We start from the raw sequence: 15,239 nt of genomic DNA on the forward strand, positions 1-15,239 counted from the left end.
CAGGACACAAGAAATATGATGAAATAATTAAGTTAGTAGCAGTGTTAACATATTATTTTGTTGACATCTCAACATAAATGTAGAAGAATATGGAAGTCTGGGCATTTACGGGGCTGACGACCGTCATAGGCTGGTTTAAGTGATACTTTACACACGTGTAACATTCACCAATTCTACCCATTATTGACAACCACACTACTAAAATTCTTGGAAGTTCTATATATTTCAACCAATTTCGTTCGTGAACAAGTACTTGGACACACTCAAAATGTTGTAACTAAAGATTTAGCGTTTCCTCATCTCTGTATTCCCACCTATGTTTATTTAAAATGACATTTTTTCTAGAAAATTAATGTCGCTCTTACTCTATGCGCTTAAACCGAAGCCAGCGTTTTATCTCAATAGCGACTGATAACCATTCGTCACTTACTCAATGTTTATGGTGCTTTTCTATTATTTGTTTAAATATGACGTCATTTTACGCAAGGCCTGATCTCGAGTTTAGCGGAGTGTTAAAGTTATCCATCAGAATGATTGGCATGCATATACCGTAATAGTATGTTTTATTTAAAACTTATTATTGCATTATTTTTTTGCATTGATGAAGAACAATATGGAAGTCTGGGCATTAACAGAGCTTACGACTGTCATAGGCTTGGTCAAGTGATCACTTTACACACGTATAACATTCACCAATTCTGCCCATGATTGAAAACCACACAACTCAATTTTTTTAATCTTCTAGATATATTGATCAAATACCATTTGTATTAACATATTTCACTAAGCAGAGACTCTTTGGGCGCTTGTCCTCTACCCGGAATTACACGGAATCTTACCGTCCGGCACGTCAGTTAGCGTTTTAAAACGATGATCGGCTTGGATTGGCTTGTGCTTTTGTCCATATTTCTTCGGATCGGTGCTCTTGATCAGTGTGTAAACACGTTGCGCGTAAATTCGATCATGCTAAACTGTCGTAGTCGTTTTCATTTTTCAAAACCCGACTGCCGGACGGTGAAATCCCGTGTAGTGGACAAACGCCCTTTCCATTTATATGTGAGGTCCGAATCCTGGATTATATTCACATACTCAAGAAACGTTTGAAAACATGATTTGCAATTTATTTTAGTTTAGAATTTCACCAGCGTATTGATTTACAACATTTTGTGTGTTTATAAGTGTGTCCAAATACTTGTACAATCTAGATTATTTCTAATTTCTCCTTACTATTGTTTTAAAAAAAAGTGTGATCGTTCATTCAGTACCATTTATTTACCTTTTTTCGATTCCTGTTCAATTTTTGATGAAAAAATATCATTTTATTCCTTAAAAGGTCGAAGATTGACGGTCGTCATGCAACACTTAGGAAAAATGACAGCTTGATGTCTGGCATTGAAAGACAGTACCTACAAGGAAACGCTAAAAGTCTCTCGTTACGCTAAAATGAATCGATAAATTGAATTCACGAATTCGACCATATTAAAGGTATTTTTCCCATAGTTATCATTGTACCTACCAACCCTCTTTTTTCATGTTGCTAAGCACATTATCGATTATTTTTAAAAGGTGTGACCGAATTAAACAAAACGCTTACATTAATTATTGGACCAGCCCATTTTTAATGGAAATTGCGCCTTGTCCAATTTCCATTAAAAATGTATTAAATCCCACGTATTTTTTCTGCGTTGTTAATTTTTATTTTTAAAATTCTCTTTCAAGCTTTGTAGTATGTTATATTTGGAGTGTGTCTAAATACTTAATAAGGATTTATTTTAACATTTTGACATCTTTCATACAAATAAAAGTGTCTGCTAAATAGCTGAAGAGCTTTCCTCAATCCAACATACATGGCTGTTGTGAATTTATATGTACTGCTGTGTTATGAGATTGATCAATAAGTATATCTAGGAGTTCCTAAAATTTGACTAGTGTGGTTGTCAATCATGTGTAGAATGGTGAACGTTGCACGTGTGTAAAAAAGCATTTTAATAATACTTGGTAAATAGCTAAATAATGATATTACCCAAGTAAAACTCCAAATAAAAATTAATAAAAAATTTATTAAAGAGAACGCTTGTTTTTTAGCACTAAAGTTTATTTAAGATAATTAGTTTCGGAAGCTAAGCTTCCATCTTCAGGTCTAAATGTAAACTAAAACATAATAAATAATTTACTGTTCTACAAAGAATTTTATTTTATGATTTCAAAATGTCTTACCACAAAGTGAATTCCGAAACAATCAATAAAATAATAACATTAATGTAGTTTTGGGTTTTTGACCTATTTTAATCTTATTTTACCCGCTCTCCATTGTAATAAGTGCGTGAAAACATCCGACAAAAAATTGTTTTCTTTTTTCAGATAACTTTCACATGAAAATACCCACCACAAACGTGTTAAAATGCTTTATCTTTTTGTTCAACACCAGTATAATTGTCATATCAATGGCTTTTTAATTTATTCCCTTTTTGTTGTTTCGTTAATCCTACGTGATCGCCCTTCCCGGTATTATTCCCAACAACTCTTTAGCAGAAAGATGCGAGTTTTCACACGATTCCAAAAGACCATCCTAAATTCACGTGATTTACGGCCAGCGATCGCGGAAGTTTTTCAATTTATCCGGCCGGCCACGGTCAGATAGGCCCGCCCTCGACTGGAATTAACGGGAAAAAATAAAAGGGCACCCGCATGATGTATGCCCCTGGCCTATAGCCCACTCACGTGGCCATGCGATGTTCCCCTCCACTACTTTACATGAACCGGTACGGAAAGTGTTAAGGCCAAGGGATGAGTCAATTGACAACGCTTTGTTTTTTAAATGCGTACCGTTCTTGCTAAAAAAATACTGTTTTAGAAAGCATTTATGCTCGAATTCTCAAAAATTGTTAAAAGTTTTTCCTAGCGACAAAAAGACCATTTAAAAGAAAACATTGAGCGGATTCTTACCTCCTGCTTTCTGCAATATGTACTCATCCATTTAAAAAATACTTCTAAAATAATCAAACTTGTTAATCATGTTTGTTTTAATACCTTACAGAGAAAATATAGTAAGAATCTGTTTTGATTTTTGTAGGTCCTTAAATATATTGCCTGTACCCAAATTAACCAGCTGCCTGACATATCGCTCACTCCTTTCAACAACGTCAAATATCAAAAATCAATGATTTTCAGTTGTGCGTGTTTTCAGAATGCCCAGAAAATGTACTGTATCCCAGCAAAAGTGGCATATTTTTAACTTTATATTTACCCGCTACAGGGCAGAAAGTGTTTTTTTTTGCATTTTGAAGAAAAGGTATTCTTAAATATTTTTTTTAAAATTTAGTGTATGTCTTTCAAATGAAGAAAAAAACCTTCAGGTTTTACCAAAAATGATCTGTTGCACAGTAAAAAGTTCAATAAGTGGCTTGATATTTACTTTTAATACGTTTCATTATATTTTTAAACTTTAAAAACGATGTCCTGAAAAATTAAGTTTTTTGATATATGACGTTGTTGAAAAGAGTGAGCGATATGTACTCGTAAATTACGGTAACATCAACATGAACATACAAATTATCAAGTTTCGTCTGAGAGAACGCATTTCGACTGCATTTAGTCTTCTTTTATCCTTCTTTTATTAATTTGTTTGTTGACAAAATGCTGTATTATGATATTTTTCACATAAAAATATGAAATTGAGCATTCTGAGATAATGATTTTTTGCCACGAATACTACAGTAGCATAGTTTCCATCATATAAATAATAAATAGAATCTTTATTTTAAATGCACTCTCTTTTGGCACACGAAACCTTTTTCGGGACTGTCTGCGAATTCGTCCCTCGATGAACATACAGCGGTCAGTGATTCACGTTTCCCGCATGGGTCCAGCCGGGAGAAGGGTGAGACGGGGAAGGGGGTACAGGGTAACACTGTGACGTAATTGGCCGGGAAATACTTAACGTAGTTTGGATACGGTGTATCGGATCGATCGGCCGTGCGATTACTTCATTAGAATGTTTGTGTTTGATTCTGGAGGCGATAAATTCGGACGGGACGAACGGTGACCGATGTCGGCGATTTATGGATGTGAAAAAAATGACCTCTTTCTGTTTTCTGTTCGCCGGGGCAAGGATTTCGGACTGTGGATTTCGTACCCGATAAATCAGTCTAACACAGTAACATTTTGAAAATATCATTTAAAGAAATGTTTTGTGTACTGTAAGAAAATGTAAATATATGTATATGATGTATATTGAGTGTGAAAAATAAGTTGTATTCAATGTAATATAAATCTAACTAACTAAAAACTAACTAACTAACAACCACGCCGCTTCCCCGCAGGGGTAGGCAGAGAGAATCGAACGCCACACCACTCTGTCTTTGCAAACATTCTTTGCCTCATCTACATTCATGCATCTCCTCATACATACCCGACGATTATTACGATTCCTGACCCGGAGAATATAAATCTAACTGCAAAAATGAAATAAAATAAATGAAATATCGCTCACTCCTTTCAAGAACGTCATAAATCAAAAATCGACAATTTTCAGTTGTGTATGTTTTCGGAATGCCCAGAAAATGTACTATATCCCAGCAAAACAGGCATATTTTTAACTTAATATTTACCCGCTACAGGGCAGAAAGTGTTGTTTTTACATTTTGAAGAAAAGGTATTGTTTAATTATTTTTCTAAATATACTTAATATTTTTCAAATGCAGAAAAAACCTTCAGGTTTTACCTAAAAAGATCTGTTGCACAGTAAAACGTTCCATAAGTGTCTTGATATTTATTTTTAATATATTGTGTTATATTTTTAAACTTTAAAAACGTTCTCCTGAAAAATCAAGTTTTTTGATTTATGACGTTCTTGAAAGGAGTGAGCGATATGTCAGCAAACATAAAATACACGAAACGACCGAAAAATTACAGTCAAATTCAGTTCAGCAAGACGTTCACTAATACCATTCCTGTTTGTTATTAATATTCCTTGCATTTCTTAGGAGCGCTCTCGCGCTTCGAACATTGCTCCTAATTTAGCGAAAACAATATGAAATACAACGGTGTGTAATATAGTATACCCCGGCGGACAGAATAAGGGTAAATAATGACTTGTACAGTCCCGTAAGGAAGGCGAACTCATCATTTTTCGTTTTCCCTGTAGTTGCATTATTCTGTATACCTGTTAACTTCGCACGACAACCGAAGGGTTATTTTCGTTACACTATTCAAGGCATAAATCAAATCCCTGCCGGTATTCCCAGGTTAAATGATATCAGAATAAAGCACCGGGAATTTGTTTGCCCTCTTTTCTTTCAGTTGTTTTATTCTACACCATTTTCAATAATTTCATAATCAATTAAATGTGCAATTTTGACTTGAAGTATTAACTTCAATATTTAGTCTTGATTTTTTATTCTCTAACTAGTATGGTATTATCTGTGAATATTTCTTCTTTCTTTAAATAAATAATATGAAAGAAAAAATATTTTACAAAAAGAGAAAACAAAAATTTCTTTGCAATTGAATACCTTATTTTGAAAACATTACAAATCCACACATGTATAACTTTTAAGTTAGTTGTATATCATTTGCAAAATATTGTACGAAGTACGCAAGTGAAGCATGGTGTTGGCAATAGAAGAATGAAAGTAGACTTAACTATTATTTTGTTGTAAAACCTTTTTACTGTAAATTTTTAATGTATCTATTGTATGTTATGTATAAAATCTAGTAATTATATATATATATGTATATATATATATATATATATATATATATATATATATATATATATATATATATATATATATATATATATATATATATATATATATATATATATATATATATATATATATTGTATTAACATGTAATTATTTCGGCTCAACACAGGTTACGCCTAAAGATCCGTAATACATATAATTCAAAAAAATAATGTAAAACATGTATCTTTGGAAAAAAAACCCAGTGGAAATGCGATCTCCCAGACGAATCAGCGGTAAAACGATGTTTGCTAGATGTTCGAATGAGGAAAGAATGGAAGGCTAAGATTAAGTATTATCCATATCATTAAGAAAGGTGTGTTGAGATGGTTTGGACATGTGGGTCGAGTGAGCGAGAAAAGAACAGCAAAATAAGTTTGTAAGAGGAATGAAGTTGGAAACATGAGCAGAGGAGACTGAAAAAACTTGGCATGATCAAGTACTTCGAATATTGGAAAGTTGTGATTTGTGTATTTTTTATTTTTTATTTATTTCTTAAGTTGGCTTATATTAAAACTAATATAAACTATTATATACATTTACATCATCTTTATATATTTACATTTCCTAACAGTAACTTAGACATTTATTTTTAAATTTTTTCAGACATTTTTCATTCTTCATACATTCAGGCATCTCATCATACATTTTTAAACCCTTATACATCAAGCAATTTTGCGACTCAGCTCTTTTCAATAATGGTAGTCTTATTTTATCCTTTTGTCTAGTAGCATATTCATGACATGTGTATGTGAGAGTTATCCTTAAATGCATGTGTCAGAATAGTTTCAGCATGTGTTTGAATACTTTAAGTTTATAGATACACGGCCCGACTTGATTGGCCGAAACCGGCTAGGCTCGGTATACCTCGTCCCGTTTATAATGACTCCGTCGTATGGCCGAGACAATCCGCTTACTGGCGCGTAGTCTCGCCTCACTCTCTATGAAATATGACCCGCTCGCCTCACACTCCCGCGCGCTTTGTCGTTTGCAGTTTTGTCCCGGAAATTTATGAAAATGCACCGCCACAAGCGGGCTCACTTTTATTACTCCGTTTTCTGTTTCCTTCACTTTTGTGCGATGCGAAAACATTTATTCAATGGTTACTCGCCATTATTTTTGTCCCCGGCTTACACATTTTCTCGTAATGCAGACATAAATTTCCAGTAATGTAAATACAAATGTTATTACCTTTATAATAACTCGTAAATATGTTATATCCTCTACGCGAGACCTATATTTTCGTGTGTATTTTACGCTATCCGCAGATTAGAAAGTAAATTTGCTGTTCATATGTGGAAAAAGGGTGATTTATGGCTTCTAGCATTATCATTTTTTTATTATTGTTATATTGTACCTTGAGGCATTCTAAGTTTTATGTTTTAATGCATTTTTATGATTTCCAAAATGTGCGAAGAACACAGTCCGCATTTTTTTCGGCTATAAACTTTCAGAAAATTGTGTAAAAATATTTTTTTTGCGATTTGGAAAAGAAATGTAAAATGACTTTTAAAAGTCATTTTACAGTAGTTTTTAGTAGTTTTAGAAGTTTTAAGTAGTTAAAAAAATATATCGTTTTTAATATCGTTTTTTTTAACATACATATGGTATGTATAATGTATAATAGATAGAGAAATTTGATTGTAGGCAATATAAGTTAAGTTATGTAAGTTGGTGTAAGTTTTTCTCTTTTCTGTTTATTCTATCTTTCATTATTAAGCAATATATAAGTCCGCCTGCGTAGTGTAGTAAATGCGTTTGTCCGTCGTGTTTGGTTCGATTCCCAGGGGGGTTAACATAGCTGTAAAACATAAGTGATTTTTCACGCTAATGTTTATTTAATATTTCTCTGGACCTTCAGCACAGGGTTGATCACCTTCCTTCACGAACTTAAATATCAAGATAACACTGCTTATATAAATGATGCAGTGTCCTATACACCACTAGTTGCAGATGAGGGTGAGATAAAAAAAAATATGAAAAAATTATTATTTCATTTCCCTTTTCCAAACGGTAAAATCCAATACTTGTTTTTCTTCAGTCCACCAGATGTTTGAATCAAACAAGCCTAAATCATACATTTTATTTGAAAACATGTTTGTTTTTTTATACAATGGAATCCAAATATAATAAAATTATCATATGTATTGGTTGTTTCGAGTTGCGACCTCAAAACAGGAGGGGTTCGAGTCTATAGCAATTTAGACAGAGGTGTTTTTCTGTGCTCGCAGGCTGTGATTTGAAAAAACGCCCTCCTATTTTGTGCTTTCGGTACTCAATTATACATGACCATCAGATTGAACTTATGATGCTATGCCCTTAGGCTGATTGAATAAAAAAATATTTATAAATATTTTAACGTTTCGAGGCTTTGTTGAAAATTTCGTATTATTTACGTATTTTGTATACCAGATTGAATTTATGAAGCTATTGCCCTTAAGCTTATTCTTCTTCTTCTTCTTTTTACTGATCATCTGAATCTGTTTGTGCCTCTGCCTGTCGCTCTTGGGATATTGTCAGCCAGCTGTCTTTCAACATTTTTGGAGGTCTGCCTGGGCGTTTGCGTCCTTTGGGGGTTTCCTTGAAGGCCGATACGTGAAAGTCTGACTTTCAACATTTTGTTTACATGCTTATTCCAGTTTCGCCTTCGTTGTCGTCCCCACTTCACGATATATTCCGTGTTACACATGTTCCGGATATCAGAGTTTCTTACGCAGTCTCGCAACGTGTTTCCTGTTATAGATCAGAGAATTTTTGTCTCAGAGATTTTGTTCCAAAAGTATATGCTCTTGCCTTAATTCCATAAGTGGCTTAAGCTGATTGAATTAAAAATGTTTCAATATTTTAACCTTTCGACGCTTTGATGAATACATTCGTATTATTTACGTATTGTGCGCTATGGTCGGGTACTTTATACCAGATTGAACTTACGATGCTTTGTCCTTTAGCTGATTGAACAAATAATATAAATAAATTTTTTAACCTTACAACTCTTTATTTTATTGATTTGGCGTTTAATTTGTAGAACTTCATTTTAAATTATATATTAAATGTTAAAATCAAACACTGATTTTTACTGACTACTTAATATATAAAAATAAAAATTCTGACAATTATTTAGCCTTTTAATGGCATTTTCACTTTATTTAAAAATACCATAACAAGACGAAACAATTGTCACAATTGTAAGGTGTTTTTAACGATAAACGACTTATGTAGAACTCATTTTTAACATTTGATATATAAATTTCTAAGCTTTGTTGAATAAATTCGTATTATTTATGTACTGTGCGCTAAGGCCGCGTACTTTATACCAGATTGAATTTATGACGCTATGCCCTAAAGCTGATTGAAAATAAAAAAATGTTTATCAATATTTTACCTTTTCTACACTTTGATGAATAAATTTGTTTTATTTATGTATTGTACGCTACGGCCGGGTACCTTATACCGGAAATGAGGTTTGACTTCCCCCACCCTTCCACTTTTCCCGATCAAAGCGGAAGTCTGCCACGTAATGGACGGGTCAATTTAACTATCTGCCGACGTAACGAGAGACGTGAAATTTCTCAAAACTTGTATTGCTACATGAATTTGATATTATGGTATAAAATGGTATTTAGCTGTACATTTCCCATTATAAATGTCAAAATGACAGCTAAATAATTTCCTCTTTAGGATTTAGAGGACTAAATATAAGTTGATATACCAACTTAATATAAGTAGAGTATGTCCAAATACTTGTTCACAAATCGGGATTATCTCCAAATATAGAAGTTATTTTTCATATCATTTTTTTACTTCTCAATATAGATGAAGAAGAATGTGGAAGTCTGGGCATTTACAGGGTTAACGACAGTCATAGGCTAGTTTAAGTAATCACTTTACACACGTGTAACATTCAGCAATTATACCCATGATTGACGACCACACTTCTGAAATTCTTGGACGTTCTACATATATGATCCAATTTAGAAATACATATTGTAATTGAATTAATTTTTTTCACAAGAGACATCTATTGATAAGATGAAGAAGCTTTTAATGATGAATAAGCTAAGTTGACACAATTTAAAAACAAAATTTTCAATGTGTCCAAATCGTTGATTCACAAATATTGGGTTTGTCTCCCCTCTTGTTTTGTTTGAGTTATTTTTTACTGTATTTCAATATAGATTAAAAACGATATTAAATTCTGAGTATTTACAGGGCTCATGACCCGTGATTGCCTGGTTTTAAATCCATGATATATTTTTCTTATATCGCTCATTTGGTGCAACAATTACGTAATTGCACTTAAAAAAAACAAGTTGAATATGCCAAAATGTGCAGAAAGATTATTTACATCGGGAGAAACATCGACTGAATTGACATGGAGCGAGTGTCATTGTAGAATTGAGTAAAATAGCGCCATTTCCGTTGCTACGTTTGATGGCATCTCCTATAATATTTCTAAAAGTGTAATTACGCCATGCATCAAATGAGCGACACGCTAGAATGTAAAACCCATGACTTTAGAGGAGACAAGAGAGTCAGATTTCATAATCAGTTTCAAAGTAAAAAAGTATAAAAACCCTCTATTACCCAACTATGATTCCGCTTTAGCCTCAACGTAGGGTTGATGGTCCCAAGAGTGAACCATAAATATGGAAGTAGAACACTTCAATACATTGTTCCGAGCATTTGTTGCCTGCGGAAGTTAGAGGGTAAACAAAAATATGGACCAAAGGCCAAATAAAGGAATAGGTAAATGTTCAAGAGTTAATGTACAAATGTTTTTTGTGTATATAATGTTTAAAAAGATGATAATAATTATAACAAACATATGTTAAAAGAGCTTCATCAGCAAGACACATCTGAGGCTTTGTGGGCCTTTGTGGATACGTATTTACATATGCATTTATATGTACGTATATGTTACGGGTAATGCTAGAATACGAAGGAAACCTAGGTTTATCCGGGTTAACATTACCCAATCCTGTTGGGTAATGTTCAAAAACTGACAAAATATATTGGAATTCGCAGTTTACCCATGTATACTCAGGACTATCCAACACTGGTCGCGTAATGTGTGGTAAGGCTAGGATAGGTTAGGTTTTTTTTTATTTACTGTACAATATTTTTGGATTTTTGGTTTAAAAAAAATAATAAAACGTAAAAATTCAAATATTCTGTTTAAATGTTCCTTTGCCCTGACTCTGTACTAATATTATCTATTGTCTACGTTTTTCTAACACTATCCGATCAGCATTGGGTAGACTTACGTGTACACGGGTAAACTGCGAATTCAATTTTATCTTTGTCAGTTTCCGAAGTTTACCCAACAGCATTGGGTAATGCTAAGTTAACCCCGAAAACCCTAGGTTTACTTCGTATTCTAGCATTACTCGAAATATATATTTTTAACAAATAAGTTTTAAAAAAATCTTTGGCAAAGGGCATATCTGTGAAAATACTATGTTGCGATTTTTCTGTATAAAGTTTTTGAATACTACGTTGAGACGAGGGCCACGCTTTTTTCGAAAATTAACTTCTAACTAACTAACTAACCATCACGCCGCTTTCCCGCAGGGGTAAGCAGAGAGAATCGAACGCCACACCACTCTGTCTTTGCAAACATTTTTCGCCTCTTCTACATTCATGCATCTCCTCATACATACCCGACGATTATTACGACTCCTGACCCGGCCGCTTTCAAGTATTTGACATACCTGATTGTGCCAGGTTTTCCTCACTGTAAACAAATTTATTTTTCAAAATTAAAAACCAATACCTATATATTTCGCCAGTACACCATCATGCTACAGTCTTATCTGTTATTAAATCCCGGAAAACCGTTCACATTATGAAATATCTCTAGAATCTGATTTTCTCACATCATATCTCCCAGGAAGTAAAATGCGGCAACGTCACGTCGACTTATTTAATATCCCGACGCGCCTAAATTTTCCCCATCTCCGCAGCCTGCAGCACGCGAGGGCTGGGAGGATTGCATATGCGCCGGATTCCAGGCGTCTCGAAGTAAAACCCTAGGCGAATCTAATGTAATACGTTTTCCGAATTTACCCCCCTTTTTTGGAATATGTAAGCCGTGTTGCTGGTTTGATGAAAAAATATGGCGCTAAATTATAAGAATATGTTTTCTTTGTATTACTGGAACGTTTACGGATTTGGGTTGGAATTATAGTGTTGGAAGTAAACTAAAAAGTGAAGACATAATTTATACTTTTATTATTGGTTATATATTATATATAAACTGTAATAAAAATTAGGGGTAAATATATCATAAATGTATTATCAGAAAATACAGTGAAACAATAAAAAAAATATAAAAAGGGCTACACCTACTTGCGAAAATCCTAAAAAAATAGTTTTAACAATTTGAAAAGTAAATATTAACATAAAAATAACTGTTTTTGTATGTGAACAATTTTTAAAATGAGTTTTACTTGGTAAATACCACTTTATCTAAAAAAATCTAATGTGACACGTGTTTCGATGCATTCCGCATCATTTTTTAAAAACTGTATGTTACATTAGATTTTAAAAAACACTGGTTTTTACCAAGTAAAACAAGGTGTTCATCCGGTTACTTACTGGACTTGTTAAATACTTCAGTAAATTTTAAATTATATTTGTTGCTTAATTTAAAAAAAAAAAATCTTATCTTTTACATGGTAAATACTACTATTTTTCAATTGGTGTTCAAACCTAAGTATTCGAAAATGACGCGGAATGAATTTTCAGAAATATTGGTATTTATCAAGCAAAACGTGAATTGAAATTGTATAGACAACCCCACATTGACTGCCGAAGCAATGAATTAAATGATCTAATAATGACAAAATAATTTCATTAATTGATTCGGCAGTCACTTTGTGGTAAAATCTATCCATTTTTAATTAATGCATCGAAACGCGTGTCACAGTAGGTTTTAAGGAATAGTGGTATTTAATAAGTAAAACTTCGATTAAAAATGACAAAATAACCTGTTAAGTTTCAACATTTTCAGGTTAAATTGTGTGAAGTGTTATTATTATGTCACCTAATTGGTTATTATTATTACGTAAAAATTAGGTAAGGGGTAATAATAACATTTGTGTTTCTACCCCCAACATGTTCATATCCCCCAATACTTGTACGTCTCTTATTTCGCCATCCTGTGGGCATTTCATTATACTATAAGCGAGGTAATGCAGCCAATTTACATGAAAAAATCATTTATATTGCACCCGAGATCCGTTCTTTCTCTAGCTGAACTACGGCGCATTAAATTGCACGAGAAGTTTTCATGATTACATTTCAGCTAAACGAAAAAAATCGACATAATGACGGAATTAATCCTCTGTTTATTTCAATGCACAACGTATTTAAATTAGCTCATTTGCGATGTGGGCTTAAAATGTAAATGTTGTTTTTCGGCAGCAAATATGTCCAGTATAAACGGCGCATCATTTTATTTGACCATTTCTATATGTACAGCTTTGAGCCGTATACTATGTAGAATATGTATTTATATACCAGTGCTTTCTATATAAAATAAAAGCTCTCGCTTGCACAATTTAATAACACCACAACAGTTTTCGGCCATTTAAATATTTAAGGCCATTTTAAATATTTTTACACAAGTATAAATAGTATTTTGAAAATTAAACAATTGTGAAATGTCACTTATTGAGTTTTATTTCATTACACACAACTAGTTAAAAAACCATAGATGTTTTCATCAAAATATTTTTTTTGTAATCACCCGTTAATTAAAACACGTGCAGTTTTCGAAACTAGTCACGTGAAATGAAATAATTCTCTATGAAAGGTATCATACAAATGAAAAATTTTTACAATTGTCAACATGTCATACCACAAAGTTTATGCCGAATCAATAAATAATCCAATTAAACTACGCTAGTTGTTTTTATTATAGCAGTTAAAAATGTAAAGTTATTTCCACATAAATGAAATTTCGGCTAAATTGAGGACAAAGCGAAAACATGTATTTTTGTTAAAGTTCCTGCACAAATAAATGTAGATTGTGTTTTTTTTAGTCCAAAAGTTAATTTTTGTGAACGATGCTTGTTGATTATTTATCTACTTAATCCTGCTACATGAATTAAATAAATAAAACCCTTATCCGCACCGCAATAGTGCATAGGGCACTGTGTCATATAAACGCAGTGTTATCTTGATCGTTTACACATGAAGGAAAGGTGATCAGCCCTCCGCTTCTATGGTAATATTGAATAAATATTACAGTGAAAAAATCACTTATATTTATTTTACCCCCTTTGGGAATCGAACCCGGGACCTCCAGAAAGGTAGCCGAGCGTGCTGACCATTACACTACGGAGGCGGAGGCTACATGAATTACCTGAAAAAAACTACGCTTTATTTATAAAAATAGCTTTTCTATGACTTACAATGATTAAAGAAAACACTTCGTTTTTTACCGCTTGAGTTTTATAATAGACTACATGTTTCAAAAGTTAAACTTCCATCATTCAGGTCTGTATAGTAACTAAAATATAAAATATAAAATTGTTCTATAAATAAGGAGAGGGGAAAGTAAGGGTAAGGGGTTAGTCAAGGGACGGAGTTTGAAAACAAAGGAAAAATGGAAAGCAATGGAATAATGAAAGTTTAACTTCTGAAACATGTAGTCTATAATAAAACTCAAGTGGTAAAAAACGAAGTGTTTTCTTTAATCATTGTAACATGTCTTACCACAAAGTAAATGCCGAAACAATAAATAAAATTTCTATGACTTCATGATCATCAGTATTTTTATAACGACCATATTATAATCGATATCGGAAGTTGAATAAGGCACCTGTATTTATATATTTTTATCTCATTAAAAAATCAAACGAAGTCGAATCCGGAAAAATCTAAAATTATGGTGGATTTTCCATCCCCTGGATAGGGAGCATTTTCAAATGGGGTGAATCCCCGATTCATTCCAATGTAAATATTTCATGTGTGGATGAAAGGGGGGTTATTTTCATTGATATATTTATAGCGGAAAAGTCAATTTCGGGTTGCCTTTGACGTTTACGCGAAAAGGCCCACCCATTTACGTTATACGCCGCGTAGGTAATTCCATCAGCGGTGCAGTGCGTTGGCCTTTATTGATAAAATCAGCAAACCTTTCAAATGGGCCTTTATCGGCGTATACGTTTTACGGTTGATATAGTGGGTGGAATTATTGAATTTTAGTTTCGTAAACAACTCTATTATATCGTGTAAAATGTCATCCTCTATCATCCGCCTCGTCATATCGCTCACTCCTTTCAACAACGTCATATATCAAAAATCGTCAATTTTCAGTTGTACGTGTATTCAGAATGCCAAAAAATGTACTATATCCCAGCAAAAGCGGCACATTTTAACTTAATATTTACCCGCTACAGGGCAGAAAGTGTTGTTTTTGCATTTTTAATAAAAGGTATTGTTTAATTTTTTTTAATACGCTAAATATTTTTCAAATGGAGAAAA

This window comes from Brachycentrus maculatus, unplaced genomic scaffold (assembly GCF_059751285.1).
Source record: "Brachycentrus maculatus isolate JH-2025_06_01 unplaced genomic scaffold, ASM5975128v1 h1tg000454l, whole genome shotgun sequence".
NCBI classification, from domain to species: domain Eukaryota; kingdom Metazoa; phylum Arthropoda; class Insecta; order Trichoptera; family Brachycentridae; genus Brachycentrus; species Brachycentrus maculatus.